The sequence below is a fragment of the Biomphalaria glabrata genome, chromosome 18, assembly GCF_947242115.1.
Source record: "Biomphalaria glabrata chromosome 18, xgBioGlab47.1, whole genome shotgun sequence".
NCBI lineage: Eukaryota > Metazoa > Mollusca > Gastropoda > Planorbidae > Biomphalaria > Biomphalaria glabrata.
In genome coordinates, this window is record NC_074728.1 from 20,387,747 (window position 1) to 20,404,231 (window position 16,485).

Consider the following 16,485-nt stretch of genomic DNA (forward strand, 5'->3'; position numbering starts at 1 on the left):
TAGAGCAGTGTTTCCCAAACACTTATGCATACCCTTCTAGAATTTTCATAACGCTGAATACCCCTCGCCCCCCCCCCCCCCGTTATATATATATATATATTTTAATAACATTCATATTTCTTTTGTATGTCTACATATATAAAATTACTCTATCACAATTAAAGAATTCATTTAGTGAGATGATTCCGTTTGCATGCTTCGCATCAAATACATTCTTAGAAAATGGAAACATAGTTTTAACATTGAAAAAGTGGGCGTGTCGACGGAAGTTGTAACACCCCTATCCATTTCATGATCTCTTCTTATCTTATCTTATATAATACAGACGTTACTTCAAAAAAGAAGATGATTACGTCCTACGCGTCATGCATTTAGTCATGCATATTAACCAATGACTTAAATTCTGCCAAGTCACTGGTTTTCCTGGCTAGCTCAGGCAACCTATACCATGCTCTAATAGCACTAGGGAAGAAGGAGTATTTGCACAAATTTGTCCTAGCATATGGGACGAGGAATGTGCCTTTATCTTTGTGTCTTTCAGAGTATTTTATTAAATTTTGTTTTTGTATTTGAAGATTATGGTTCAGTGTTTTATGTATAGTTGCTTTACTTTTAAGTCTTCTGTCCTGAAGGCTTTCTAAATTTAGTGATTTTACAAAAGGTGTTACTCTAGTCAAATTGAATATTCGTTTGTTATGAAACTCACTGCTCTATTTTGTGTCTGTAATGTTTTCTTGAGTTGAGGGGTCCCAAAACTTAGTCTTAAAATGTACAATTGCACCGTATATAAGTTTGTAAAAGCGTAAAAATAAATAAATGATAAAAAGGATTTAATACTTACGATGTATGAACTTTATTTATAAACTAATTGTTGTTTTGTTTTGTTTTTGTGTGTTTTTTAATCATCATAGCTAACTATAAGCAACACGTACCCCCTATAAACTCTTCCCGCACCCCTGGGGGTACGCGTACCCCAACTTGGAGGAACACTGGACTAAAGTAACACCGTTAAGCACCACAAAACTTAGGGACACTCAGGGTTAAATGAATTAAAAACGAAATAGTTAAGAATGGGGGGCTACTTACAAGGCTGGAGAATCATTTCCAAATACGAAACCAGTGTCTATCGAAGTACTGAAACAGACACAAGGACTAAATCATATTTTCTATTTCGTATGCTTTGACGAAATTGTATCTCTTTCTTCCCTAATGCTATTAGAACATCGAAAGGGTTGCCTGAATCAGCCGGGAAAGCCGAATGACTTGGCAGAGTTTCTAATAACGTATTTATGTAATTATGTAATTATGTCTATGTTAATACATAGAGTCAAGAAGGTCATAGGTCTAATAATAAAAGTAAAGTTCCCCTTTCAGACCTTATGGTCTATAAGGCAGATGATGTAAAGGTCATCTTTTTCTGTGGTTAACGGTTAAAGGGGGTGTCATATGTCCAGCACAACGACCAACCGCCTTTACTTTTACCCAACTAATGTGAGGTACCCATTAGAGCTGGGTGGACTCAGAGGTGCCCAAAGATCCCGAAATTATAAATCCCAGTCTTCACCAGGATTCGAACCTGGGAATTTTCACATAGAATTAGCGTGAGGCCCATGAAAGTGCGGGGCCCACTGTGGTCGCATAGGTTGCAGTGGCCTAAGGCCATCCCTGTTAAATAGCGGCGTATGCTACGCCGCGGGTCGACAAGTAAATAATAATGAGGTGTGGAAAGATCTTGAAATTAAAAATCCCAGTCTTCACCAGGATTCGAACTTGGGACCCCGGTGGCGCCCCCAAAAATGGATAAAAAAAATTATTTCACGCCCCTCCACTTATTTTGAATACCTCAGTTGCGTAACTCTTAGCATTTAACCTAGATATGGGAAGTAACCCTTGAGTGATCTTGGGAACGACATGGACAAAAAATTGTGCCGATGTTTTCAAAAATACAAAATTCAAATCTAATCCTCCCCTCTTGGCAAGCTGCAGTCTTAGCTTAGTGCTCTAGTACCACAGTACGGTGGGCGGAGGGCTTTAAGCAAGTAATGAACAAGAAAAGAATCGTAAAGACATTTAAATGCAGCACAATTATTACTGGATCTAATATTGGACATGCAAGGGTTCTCCCTCTATCATGCAGGGGGGGGGGGGGCTGTGAGAGCAACTATTGCTTCGTTCTGAATTTAACAAATATTTCTCCTGGCGGCTTCAAATGTTTTTTTTAAAAGCAAATATCTAAAATGTAAGATTTTTTTTAAAAAAGTGTGTGTGTGGGGGGGGGTGGGGGGGTTGGGCGGGCCGATATCAAAGTGTTTTCTTGCAACCAGAGCGCACTCTTCATTCTGGGGAGGAAAGAAAAAGCCACATGTCTAATGAAGCATGATAAATAAAGAGACACCATTGACCATCAAATGGTCGCGCTGGGTGAGTGGTTAAGCGCTTGGCTTCCTGATCTGAAGTCCCTATTTCGAATCTTCGGTAATGATTGTAATTTTTTAAATTTTGGGATATTTAGGGCGTTGCGTTGCCCAAATGACACCCTGTACGTTATCCATTGACCAAAGAAATGATCTGCAGACGATATGAAAAGGTTACTTTACTTTTTTTTTTACTCACCATCATCATTATGAGACGGACATTCGAATTACTAATACTGATATAGTACAAGCACGCATGGGCGTAGCCAGGATTTTTTTTCGGGGGGGGGGTTTGGGGGAGTGAATTTTTTCTCCCCCCCCCCCCGGCGAAAAAAAAATTATATCTATTTATGTGTGTGTGTGTATGCGTACAAAATCTTTATTACATTCTGACCCTTCATTCTTTCGGAAGAGGTTTATTGTGCCCTAGAATAGGTTCTTCCATGAGTTAGTGGAAAAATTGTAGATTCTCCGCCATTACTAGCAAAGGGGTCTGGGGGAGCGCTAGGAGCTCCCCCAGCGCGGGGCGAAGCCCCGCCGCCAAGCACTATTTCTGATATTGAAAACCAACAAAATGCATATTCTGAGGTATCTACAGTGCATTTTCCTGCTATTAAAAAGTTCTATTTCAAAAACCTAATGTGTTTTTCTTACTGACTAAGACCCTCCCTCGTCGTTCGGCGCATTTGCCATCAAGCTGTTTTCATAAAATTGTAGACTCCCCGCCATTACTAGCAAGGGGGTCTGGGGGAGCGCTATGAGCTCCCTATCGCGGGGCGAAGCCCCGCCGCCAAGCACTATTTCTGGTATTGAAAGCCAACAAAATGCATATTCTTTGGTATCTACACGGCATTTTCCTGCTATTAAAAAGTTTTATTTCAAAAACCTAATGTAATATTCTTACTGACTTAGACCCTCCCACGCCGTTCGGAGCATTTGACGTCAAGCTTTTTCCATAAAAATTTGTCACTGGTAATGTCTGAAGCCTCTTCCCACCTACTATGAGGACCTCCATGAATGAGTGGCTTCAAGTTGTACTAAAATATCATTGTAACTATTCTTATGCTTAATTCATTTTGTCAGAGAACATGTCCCGCAAACCTCATGGGTCGTTCTCTCACAATCTTACTAAGGGGTCGACTCCCAGTTCGGCGTAGGATTTCCTTGATTTAGACCCGATCTCTATAACTGACTCCTAAAATCTGTCTTAGCCATCTTTGTTGAGAGACATTTAGTGTTTTTCGATTTCGGTAGATGACTATTCACTGCAGTTTATTAATGGAGCCCTGCCACTGGTAAAAATGTGTAACTTCTCTTGAATACTCTCTTGGAATTAAGTGACTGTAGTTTGCTTTAGATTTTATATCGAAAAGAAAAGTTTTAACGTCAAAATCTTCTTTTGGGGGTTTTCCACCTCAAAATGCTCTGTAGGGGGATCTTAAACTCAAAACCATCTGGAGGGGTTTTAAACTTTAAAAAAAAGCCATCTGTAGAAGAAGGGTTTAAACTCAAAACCCCCGATTGGCTTGGCTACGCTCAAATAATTTTAGTGTGTAATTTGCTTTTTTTTTATATTGAAGATGTATTTTTAGCACCAAACCCCTCTGAATGGGGGTTTAAACTCAAAACCCCTTTCGGCAGCGTTCATAGCATTTTGAGTGCGTAATTTGCTTTTTTTCTTACACTAAAGATGTATTTAAATTTATCCTCAAACCCCACTGGAGGAGAGTTTAAACTCAAAACCCCTTTGACTACACTCATAACATTTTTAGTGTATAATTTGCTTTGTTTTTATTATTAAAGAGGTTTTTTTTACCTTCAAACCCCGCTGAAGTGGGGTTTAAACTCAAAACTGAGTCAAAACAATTTAGCTACGCTCATAACATTTTGAGTGAGTAATTAGCTGCTTTTTTTCATATTAAAGAGGGGGTTTATCGTAAATTTTAGATGGGGTTTTAAAATCAAAATCTTCCTTAACTGTGCTCTTGGAATTAGGGGATTTTCGTTTGCATTTTTTTTTGTTTTGTTTTATAGAAGAGGGGAGTTAACTGCAAAAACCCCAGGTAGGGGGTTTAAAACTCAAAACCCCTGGTAGGGGGGTTTAAACTCAAAACCCCTAGTAGGTTTTTTTTTAAACTCGAACCCCTCTGGTAGGGGTTTTAAACTCGAACCCCCCTGGTAGGGGTTTTTAAACACGAACCCCCCTGGTAGGGGGTTTTAAACTCGAACCCCCCTGGTAGGGGGTTTAAAACTCGAACCCCCCTGGTAGGGGGTTTTAAACTCAAAACCCCTTTGGTTGTGCTGGGGCAAGTGATGGTTTAGTTTTAAAATCTCACCTAAAATAAACAAAATCAAAGCAAATAATCAGTCACTAAATTCCGACTCCCCCCTTTTTTTTTGGGGGGGGGGATTTTATTTCGGGGGGGGGGGGGGTTTGAACCCCAAACCCCCCCCCCCCTGGCTACGCCCATGCCACGTGTGTAGTGTGCGTGACCGTCTGTGTGTTAAAGTAGAAGTCTTGTCCAGAATCTTTTTTATTTATTTATTTTGCACAAAATTCGTCAACAGTCGGATGAATTTCGAATATCCTAACACAAGAGATTTGCAGAGTTTGAGAAACGCTGTCTTTAAGTCTTTAAAATAAAAATCACTCTATATAATTCTCTTCATTGCCCAACCATGCCTGACACCACCAAAAGACATGGAAAGATAACTCTTTTATTTCTGCAAGTCGGACGAGTTATCCCACTTAGCCTCTGCGTCGAAAAATAAAAAACAAGAGGAGGGGTGGAGAGAACAAGTAATCTTCTCTGTATTCACCTGTCACTAAATAGCAGGGACGACCTAACCATTTCAGGGCCCTATGCGAAATGGATTGCGCAGGGCCCTGTTTGGGTAAAGATACGGTTAATAAGTGAAAATTAAGAGTTTGAATTAGAAAAAAAATTCGTCTTTGCATTTTATTTATTCTTTACTACGCACAGAATTACTTTACGAGCCTTGCGTGTAGCGAAATCATACCGTATATCACATGGGCATAGCAGGATTTTTTTCGGGGGGGGGGGGGGGATGGTTTTGGGTGGGGGGATTTTTTCAGCCCCCAACCGCAAAAAAATATATGTGTCTGTGCGTGCCTGTGTGTGTGCATGTGTGTGTGTCTACATAATTAATCTTTATTACATTCTGACCTATTAAGTTTTTGGAAGACGTTTATTGTACCCTACAATAGGTTCTTTCTGGAGTTAATGAAAAAAATTGTAGACTCCCCGTCATAGCCAGCAATGGGGTCTGTGAGCTCCCTTAGCGTGAGGCGAAGCCCCGCCTCCAGGCACTATTTCCGGTATTAAAAGCCAACAAAATGCATATTCTGAGGTATCTACAGTGAATTATCCGATTTTATCATTATATTATATTATTGTATTAAAATATTTTATTTTAAAAATTAGATTAATTTTTTTTAAATTCAAAACCTCATTAGCTAAGCTCATAGAATTTTGTGACTGTAGTTTGCTTTAGGATAAAATAGAAGAGACAGGTTTACAACTTCAAAACTCGCTGTATGGGGGGTATTTAAACTCAAAACCATCAGTAGTGGTTTTAAACTTTAAAAAAAAAGCCCTCTGGGGGAGGGGGTTTAAACTCAAAACCCCCTTGTGTTGGCTACGCTTATAGAATTTTGAGTGAGTAATTTACTTTTTTATATATTGAAGAGGTATTTTTTTAGATTCAAACCCCGCTGAAGGGGAGTTAAACTCAAAAAAAACTTTGGCTAGGCTCATAGAAATTTGAAAGTGTAATTTGCTTTTTATATTGAAGGTGTGATTTTTATCTGCAAACCTTGCTTTAGGGGGTTTTCCATATTGAATGATACCTCATAACGACAATTTTGTCTATATTTCAGGAGATTTTTATGAGTTTTCAAAAGACTTTAATAATTAAGGAGATTTCCAGGACATTTTCGTATATTTTGCTTTTTCAGGAGATTTCCAGGAGCTTCTGGTAAATCAGGAGGCAGCGGAAAATCTGTTATAAGATAAAATGGTTAAATTTAATAATTCTTACATAGAATTAGCGTGGGACACATGAAAGTGCGGGGGCCACTGCGGTCGCATAGGTTACAGTGGCTTAATGCCGGCTCTGTTAAATATAGGCGTTTGCTACGCCGCGGGTCGACAAGTAAGTAATAATGAGGTGCCCAAAGATGTTGAAATTGAAAATCCCAGTCTTCACCAAGATTCTAACCTGGGACCCCAGTGGCGCCCCCAAAAATGGATAAAAAAATTATTTCGCGCCCCTCCACTTATTTTGAATACCTCAGTTGCGTAACTCTTAGCATTTAACCTAGATATGGGAAGTAACCCTTGACTGATCTTGGGAACGACATGGACAAAAATGTTTTCAAAAATCCAAAATTCAAATTTAATCATCCCCTCTTGGCAAGCCGCAGTCTTAGCTTAGCGCTCTAGTACCACAGTACGGTGGGCGGAGGGTTTTGAGAAGTTAATATACAAGAAAAGAATCGTAAAGACATTTAAATGCAGCACAATTATTACTGGATCTAATATTGGACATGCAAGGGTTCTCCCTCTATCAAGCAAGGGGAGGGGGGCTGTGAGAGCGACTATAGCTTCGTTCTAAATTTAACAAATATTTCTCCTGGCGGCTACAAATGTTTTTTTCTAAAAGTAAGAGTAAATATCCAAAATGTAAGATTTAAAAAAAAAAAAGGGGGGGGGGGTTGGGCGGGCCGATATCAAAGTGTTTTCTTGCAACCAGAGCGCACTCTTCATTCTGGGGAGGAAAAAAAAAAGCCGCATGTCTAATGAAGCATGAAAAATAAAGAGTCAGCAATGACTATCATATGGTCGCAGTTGGTGAGTGGTTAAGCTCTTGGCTTCCTGATCTGGGGTCCCGACTTCGAATCTTCGGTAATGACTGTAATTTTTTAAATTTTGGGATATTTAGGGCGTTGCGTTGCCCAAATGACACCCTGTACGTTATCCATTGACCAAAGAAATGATCTGCAGAAGATATGAAAAGGTTACTTTACTTTTTTTTTTACTCACCATCATCATTATAAGACGGACATTCGAATTACTAATACTGATATAGTACAAGCACGTGTGTAGTGTGCGTGACCGTCTGTGTGTTAAAGTAGAAGTCTTGTCCAGAATCTTTTTTATTTATTTATGTTGCACAAAATTCTTCAACAGTCGGATGAATTTCGAATATCCTAACACAAGAGATTTGCAGAGTTTGAGAAACGCTGTCTTTAAGTCTTTAAAAAAAAATCACTCTAAATAATTCTCTTCATTGCCCAACCATGCCTGACACCACCAAAACTCATGGAAAGATAACTCTTTTACTTCTGCAAGTCGGACGAGTTATCCCACTTAGCTTCTGCGTCGAAAAAAAAAAAAAACAACAGGAGGGGTGGAGAGAACAAGTAATCTTCTCTGTATTCACCCGTCACTAAATAGCAGGACCCGACCTAACCTTTTCAGGGCCCTATGCGAAACGGATAGCGCAGGGCCCTGTTTGGGTAAAAATGCGGTTAATAAGTGAAAATTAAGAGTTTGTATTAGAAGATAAATTCGTCTTTGCATTTTACTTATTCTTTACTACGCACAGAATTACTTTACGAGCCTTGCGTGTAGCGAAATCATACAATGTATCACATGGGCGTAGCAGGATTTTTTTTCGGGAAAGATGGTTTTGGGTGGGGGGATTTTTTCAGCCCCCAACCGCAAAAAAATATATGTGTTTGTACGTGCCTGTGTGTGTGCATGTGTGTGTGTCTACATAATTAATCTTTATTACATTCTGACCTATTAAGTTTTTGGAAGACGTTTATTGTACCCTACAATAGGTTCTTTCTGGAGTTAATGGAAAAATTGTAGACTCCTCGTCATAGCCAGCAATGGGGTCTGTGAGCTCCCTTAGCTGGAGGCGAAGCCCCGCCTCCAAGCAATATTTCCGGTATTAAAAGCCAACAAAATGCATATTCTGAGGTATCTACAGTGAATTATCCGATTATATCATTATATTATAATATTATATTAAAAAGTTTTATTTTAAAAACCTTATGTACTATTCTTACTGAATCAGATCCTCCCGCGTGGAGTTTTTTTGTTGTTTTTTTTTAATTCAAAACCCCACTACCTACGCTCATAGAATTTGGTGACTGTAGTTTGCTTTAGGATAAAATTGAAGAGACAGGTTTTCAACCTCAAAACTCTCTGTATGGGGGGTATTTAAACTCAAAACCATCAGTAGTGGTTTGAACCTTTAAAAAAAAAAGCCCTCTGGAGAAGGGGGTTTAAACTCAAAAACCCTTTGGCTACGCTCATAGAATTTTGAATGTGTAATTTGCTTTTTATATTGAAGATGTGATTTGTAGCTGCAAACCCCGCTGGATGGGGTTTTCCAATTGAATAACACCCCATAACGACAATTTTGTCTGTATTTCAGGAGATTTTTTATGAGTTTTCAAAAGACTTTAATAATTTAAGGAGATTTCCAGGACTTTATCGTATATTTTGCTTTTTCAGGAAATTGCTATGAGCTCCTGGTAAATCAGGAGGCAGAGGAAAATCTGTTATGAGATAAAATGATTTAATTTAATCATTTTTACGTAGAATTAGCTTGGGGCCCATGAAAGTACGAGGCCCACTGGGGTCGCTTAGGTTGCAGTGGCTTAAAGCCGGCCCTGTTAAATAGCGGCGTTTGCTACGCCGCGGGTCGACAAGTAAACAACAATAACCATCGTGCTCGACGTTTGGGTCTGTTCTTATATCGCGCGAACAATAAACTAAAAATAGCTTCTTTTTTTTTTTTTTAAACTATGACATTCCTCATACTCTCAAATGAAAAGCTTACATTACAAAAACATTGTTAAATTTGTTTGAAGTTATTGGCTTTAATCTTTTCATTTGTATGTTCTTTCGGCCGTAGTTTCCTGAATAGACTCCACCATCACGACATTGCGTGACGTGTGCAAACGTCTTTGTGTGCCATCTGCTCCGTGCAGGTTTCTCGTTCACACTCGGGTGTCCCATGAATCATAACTACTGATAGGAATTATTTATAAAAACTATTTAATTTTACTTCTGTTTATTAATTTTTTAAAGTATATTATGCTAAGATTGATTAAAGAATAAAATTAACACGTTCATATCTAGTCAGCCAGGGTTATTGCTTAGATATTTAAAATGCTAATTTTTTTAATGTCAATAACACTAAACTTGGGGGGGGGGGGGGGGGGGGCGCGGTGGTCGAATGGTTAAGCACTTGGCTTCCGAACCTGAGGTTCTGGGTACGAATCCCGGTGAAGACTGGGATTTTGAATTTCTGGATTTTTAGGGCGCCCCTGACTTAACCCAGCTCTAATGGGTACCTGACTTTAGTTGGGGAAAGTAAAGGCGGTTGGTCGTTGTGCTGGCCACATAACACCCTGCTCGATAACCGTTGTATGTACCAAAGAAACAGATGACCTTAACATCATCTGCCCCATAGATCGCAAGGTCTGAAAAGGGAAACTTTACTTTTTTTTTTTTAACACTAAACTTGAACAAAGGCCGCCTGGTCGTGTGGTATGCGCTAGGGAATTTCGTCTTGTTGGTCCCGGGTTCGAACCCTGCCCGCCGCCATCCCCCGCTATCCTGCGGGCGGATTTGGTTAGGATGTAATCATCTGCAATTTTAGAAGGCACATCCGAAACATTTGAAACCAATATTATTGGAATGCCCCTTGACGATGTATAAACAATTAATTTTTTCGCGCTTTCTGTAACATGAAAGACATCTATATACCTTGAAAGCTCTAGTCATACACAGTGGCGTCACTAGGGGGGGTGCTGGGGTGCGGTTCGCACCGGGTGACACCCGATAGGGGTGACACCCGATAGGGAATTACACAAGATAGGGGGTGACACCCGAGTGGAAAAAAATGCACTTTTCAACAAAAAAAAATGCCAATTTAAAAATGTGACAGAAGCAAGATCATAAAGCATAGCAATGGTTGAATGAAATTTTTCTTCATGGGGAAAAAATCAATAGCAAGATTTTTTTGTTTGATAAATAGTTGGCATGTCCACAATAAGAAACTCGCAAGAAAACCGAAGAACATTTATCAGGCTTTCAAGTTTGAAACATTTTGGAAGCCGGAATTAGGCTACAAAAAAAAATTGACACGGATGTCATTGCTATGATTGACATTTAGATGGGAAAACAGAGGAACATCTTGCACTTCTAGATTGCTTTATATCCCATTGTTTCTAGCAAAGCAAAAGTTAGTATTTTGGTAGCGAATTGAAGAAGACTTTTCATTGAATAACGGAATTTTTTTCTTGGGATTGTGGAAAAGTTTCCAAATATAAGCCAGTACTGAAATAATAACTTATACGATTGCAAGACAGCAATGCAAAAATAAAAGTTACTTTTCAAGCTTGTACTTATTAGAGACATAAATGCTGCAAGGTACTCTGGTATTTTGTATAACAGAACACCTAACATAGATGTCTGAAGTTGTAAGATATATTAATAGTAGCAATGGTCATGTTCAAATGACTGAAATGTTTTTTAGGATATTCCTCTTGAAGTGGACCAAAAGCTGATGGTAGCAGTTCTGATAATATAAAACGCCTGGAAAGAGATTGATATGATGAGCTCAAGGACTTGGTAATGCAGCTACAATGTCAGGATTTTATGAAGAAGTGCAGGCAGTAATTAATGAAGAACAGAAAAGAAACTTGAATGGATGTGTACACCATTTACTTAAGCTATTTGGTCAAAATTCTTAATCAGAAAATGATTCTAACATACCTTGTTTTTCGGTTTTCTAAAAAAATGTTTTCTTTCTTTGCCGCTGCTACCAATCGATGGGATATTTTAATAAATGATAGAGTGTCATAGGAACAACTCGCTGGTGTGCTCATCGTGTTGCTGTTAGACTCATGAAAGAACGATTTGATGAAAGTGTGACGCGAAAGTTTTTGCCTTCGCTCTGAAAATACACTAGAGGAGCAGCGCAAAGACAACTGCCAGCTGTCTAAATACATGTAGACCTTACATTGCTTAACTTTCTTGTTTGCAGATGTACTTAGGTAAAAGACAACTAAACACAAGAGTGCCCTCAAATTAAAGGGTTAATTATTGACAAAGTGGTGGCTAAGCTCGAGCATTTCAAAGTTTATTCTACGAAATGTGTGACAAGTTAGCTCAAAATGTTATTGAGATCACTTTTGTCAAATCAAACTGGCATGTTATTGCAACAGACAAATAAGTTTTAACAATATGAACATATCAGGAGATAATCTCAAGATGCCGGATTCACTATTCAAATAGAGAGAAAGAGCTAAATGCTGAGTGCATCTTTCTCTTTTATACTGAGCCAGACCACAAGATATTTGAACAGAAATACAAAAACTAGAAGACATCTACAGACAGCAAGGTTCATTTTGAACGAATTCAACGAATCTCAACCAGCCTTAGATTTAAGCCTTTAACTGTTTCTTTCCAAATGCATGTCTAAGTGGTATGACTACATGGCGTCATGTGAAAGAAGCTTTTCAATATTGCATAATATTAACAACTATTAATAACTTTAAAAAAAATGAATTTCAAATCAAACAATTCTGTCAATTGAAAACGAATTTCCAAAATACTTTTGAGTTTAAAGTTATTTATAAGTTTTTAAAATTTGAAATCCTGAAAAGGAAACTTTAAGTTTGTATTTTATAAAGTTATTATAGACTTTAAAATGTTAAGATAAATACAAATTTTTGAAGTTTTTGTACCGATCAATACATAGTTCATTAAGTTGCATTTTTTTCATTTGCCGTCCTCAGTAAACTACCAATATAATGTCAAAAGGTGGGAAGCGTAGTCGAGAGTGCGCTTGAACTTGGCTTGGCTTGGCTACCTAGAAGGGGGCTCGAGGTTCGACACCTGACTCGGGCAGAGTTGTGCTTACTGAGCGCCTAAAGGCAGCACGGAAAACCAACTCCTAGATACCCCCTCCCCCCCCCCCCCCCCACTGGTCCACAAATGAGATTGGACCAAAAGCGCTCTGAGCATGCTATAAGCATGAAAGTAGCGCTATATAAAAGCTATAATAATAAAAAAAGGTTTCCGTTAAAAGCTGTTTAATATTTACTAAGGAAAGCTTGTTCAGTTAATTTTTTAATTTGTTACTAATTTTTTAAATCCTAGATGTTCATTTATGTAATAATTAACGATAAAATGTCAGTGACAAAAATGTTTTAAAATAGAATCGACATTTGTTTTAACGTTGGGTATCAGCAATCAACGAACTGTAGTATAGCGCAAAAAGAACAAAACAACGTTAGTTTTTATTGGGAAGAATAAGTGAAACTTGTGGAACACATGGGAAGGGGTGACACCCTGATCTTACCGCACAGGGTGACACCCATCTTAGTGACGCCACTGGTCATACATTAAAACGAGTCACATTAAACCAAACTCTAAGTTTTTTTTAACTGGCAGGTCTCAACATTGTACGTTCTACAGATTCTGGTAAAGAAATCAAGTTACAAAAAGGCCTCCCGTCTCCTGCCTGGAACATTCATCAATACAAATGAGATTTACTACAAAATATTGTTCCACTAGGCTAAAGTGTGACATGTTTCGATTATATGGATCTCGAGGGAACTCACCAAAAATCAATATATTTGTACTGTAAATCCAATTCGGTTCGCGCTCTATGGCAGGCAATGATAGCAATTGCGTCTCAAATATTGATGAGCTGAAATCAACTGAGATGTAGGCTTACTTGGTGGACAGAGTCTGATTAAGGTTTCCTTTTGCGATGGCTGGAAGACAAATAAGGTTTTTTCTTCAACCACATAATACTGCCTTTAAGTCTTAAGTCGTCATTCAGAAAGGTTAAGAATGTAGGTCAGAGAAAAGGTCGTTGGGCTTGGATAATTCCAATAGCTTTTTAAAAGATCTAAAGTAAAAAGTAAAGTTCCACTTTCAGCCATAGTGATCTATGGGGCGGATGATGTATTAATAGATCTAGGTCAGTGACATTCTGTATGGAAACAGAAGCAGAACATGAATTTTTGGCTATGAGTCGTCAAAGGCTGGCAATAATTGACTTTTGTTTACAAAGAGACAAATGCAGAAGATAGTACGAAAGGAAATAAAGACTACTAGTCGACCGGCGGCGTAGCATACGCTGCTATTTAACAGGGCCGGCCTTAGGCCACTGCAACCTATGCGACCGTAGTGGGCCCCGCACTTTCATAAGACAAGCGCTAATTCTATTTGTAAATTATTAAATTAATCCATTTTATAACTTATTTCCCGTGGCCCCCTTATTTACCAGGAGCTCCTGAAAATCTCCTGAAATTGCAAAATATACGAAAAAGTCCTGGAAATCTCTGGAAATTATTAAAATCTTTTGAAAACTCATACAAATCTCCTGAAATATATAGACAAAAACTGTCATTTTGGGATGTGATTCAATATGGAAAGCGCCAATCGTACGCGCGATAAAAAACGGCATTATTCAATACCTGTGATCTATGTAGGAAACAGAATTCTTATGATATACTGTATGACTTCGCTACACGCAAGTCTGTCTGTCTATCTGTCTGTCTATCTGTCTGTCTATCTGTCTGTCTATCTGTCTGTCTATCTGTCTATCTGTCTATCTGTCTATTTGTCTATCTGTCTATCTGTCTATCTGTCTTTCTGTCTGTCTGTCTATCTATCTACATATCGATTGATCTATCTTTCCAATCGAGTGTATGTTTGCGTCGATTTCAAACTTTGTTGTTCGTATTATTTTTTTAAAGTTATACCCATAGATTAGTTCAATAACATGCACAAGTATAACATTGTTTCATTTTTTATTTTTTTTAACGTACAGACATTTACATTCTGCTGGCATTATAATTTTGGTTAGGAAAGAACAAACCCTTAATAAATCTCTTCAGGAAAAAAATAAATAAATTAGAAAGATGGATAGCATGTTTAGTTTTCGATTTCTTTTCTTGTTTCCAGTCCAAGATTTCTTGCCGTCTGACGCACACCTGATGAAGCTGTTAGAATTGCCACAGTAAGTACTTAGAAGTCTAGTCACAGTATTTCGATGGGCCTATTGCGAAATACGATAAGGGAGATAAAGTAACGTCAAGTCAAAGTAGAGGGCAGGGCCGGCTTTACGCACAGGTGGAAAAAAGGCTGCCGTCTAGGGTCTCCGATTGGTGGGGGCCTCGACAGGACTTAAAAAAAAAAATTTAGATAAAAAAAATGAGAGACTTGGATCAGATCTCAAACATAGTAGGACTCTATGACTCGTTTACTGGCCTAGCTCTAGGTCTCTACTGCGATGTAAGATTTTATTCGGAACGCCACGGGAATGCTCAATATAAATCTATTTCATTTTTTTTAAAAGATATAGATGCAGGAAAGTTTTATTTCTTTGCGGAATTTTATTTTTCGGTCTTTTTATTTTCTATTTCATTTGGGGGCACCTAATTCTCTTCGCTTTGAGCCTCCAATTACCCAAGGCCGCCCCTGCATAAAGTCACCCTTTCTGGAACTTTGTAAACAAAAATGTTCTTCCATCGTTAAAAATGAAGTCTCCTTGCTTTGATACCATAATAAGCAAATTCTACTTTTTACAATTTCCTTCCGAATTCTTCATGGGAATTAACAGACAGAAGGAAGAAAGCATTCAGACCTGTCTGGACACGCAACTCGAAAACGGCTCTAACGTTTTTCCTAGAATTCTGACAATTTATATATATATATATCTTTGGGAAAATCTTGCTTCTAGAAATGGATGGGCCTCAGGGTGAGAGAGTGAGGTCGACGTGTTGCGCGAATCCTCCTCACTTTAATCAAAATTACAGCGCAAGTCACTAGTCATCCCCCCCCAAAAAAAAAATACCCTAGTGCAAAGCCCTCAGCCCCCTGGATGACAAAAGTGGTCATCATCGAACCACGATGGACGAGCTATATCTTTGGGAAAAGAATCACCAGCTGATTGACCATACCGTGTAAACTATTTTTTTGACCTTGACAATTTAAAAAAAATATCTTCTAAAAATTGGTCTGTAGGTCTAGACATGTTGTACCATGACCACATGTAAGTCAGTGGGTATTCCCGAATGTATTCATTAAAGATTGGAATAAAGAAATAGATGTTTAGAAATATTTTGCCCATCTTCGAATGTCTGGATCTGTACGAGATTTTTATACATTGAGGAAATCTTATAAATAGGTGTGTCTGGTGTACAAAGTACCGGAAGTGATGATAAGAAATGCTTTTTTTTTAAAGTTGTATATTTAATATTGTGTACCTGAGGTCACTGTAGAATTAAGATTCTTTTTATATAGATTTTTTTTTGTTTTTTACTTTTGTTGAGTTGGCGATTTCGAAGTTTTAATTTAACGTGAAAAATCTTTAAAAAAAAAGGCCTCCCGAAATTAAAAATGCCAGTCTTCACCTGGATTTGAACCTTGAGCACTCCGGTTCGGAAGTCAAGCGCTTTACCTCTCGGACAGCGCGACTCTTACTGAAGCAATGCAATTTTGATGTGTGTGATTTACGTAAAGTTCTTGTTCCTTTAGTAGAGCCTCGTGAGTAGATGTCTGTTTTAGGTCGCTACTGAGACCACGCAACTCTTATATGTAGCAGACATAGGAGATAAAAGCAACTGTTTCAACTGATAGACGTCGAATAAGAAACGTAGACGTAGGCCTAATGCCTCGTAGCTACCCTACATGGTGGAACCGGGCAAAAGTATGCCCCAACAGGACAATGTTCCGCCCTACACTGTGCACTGATTCTTTGTTCTGACCTCCTTAACCGCCACTACGGATCGTCGCGATATGGGTGACGCATATGCTGCCAGACACCACGTGCTCCGTCGGATTCCTTCCAGGACTTTAACCACTTCTCATAAATGAGTGCTCGGATTTCTGCCGTTGCTTGTAAAAACGTACTTGGTGCTTCGAGGTGAGTGGCTGCCAAAGCTCCCTCTCTTGCAAGGGTAGCATGTCATTACCAGATTATTCATGAAATAATCAAGATTATT

At 38.6% G+C, this 16,485-nt stretch overlaps 1 protein-coding gene across 2 annotated transcripts in view; it reads left to right on the forward strand.

Annotated features, from left to right (window-relative positions):
* LOC106070559 (uncharacterized) overlaps nt 1–16,485 on the forward strand; it is a 35,321-nt gene that overhangs the window by 695 nt on the left and 18,141 nt on the right. The window contains exon 2 of one of the 2 annotated variants that reach the window (XM_056017438.1): nt 14,444–14,498. The exons of the other annotated variant lie outside the window; for it this stretch is intronic. The gene's annotated coding sequence lies outside the window, so the exon portion shown is untranslated. The remainder of the gene's footprint in view (nt 1–14,443; nt 14,499–16,485) is intronic. 2 annotated transcript variants of the gene reach the window in all.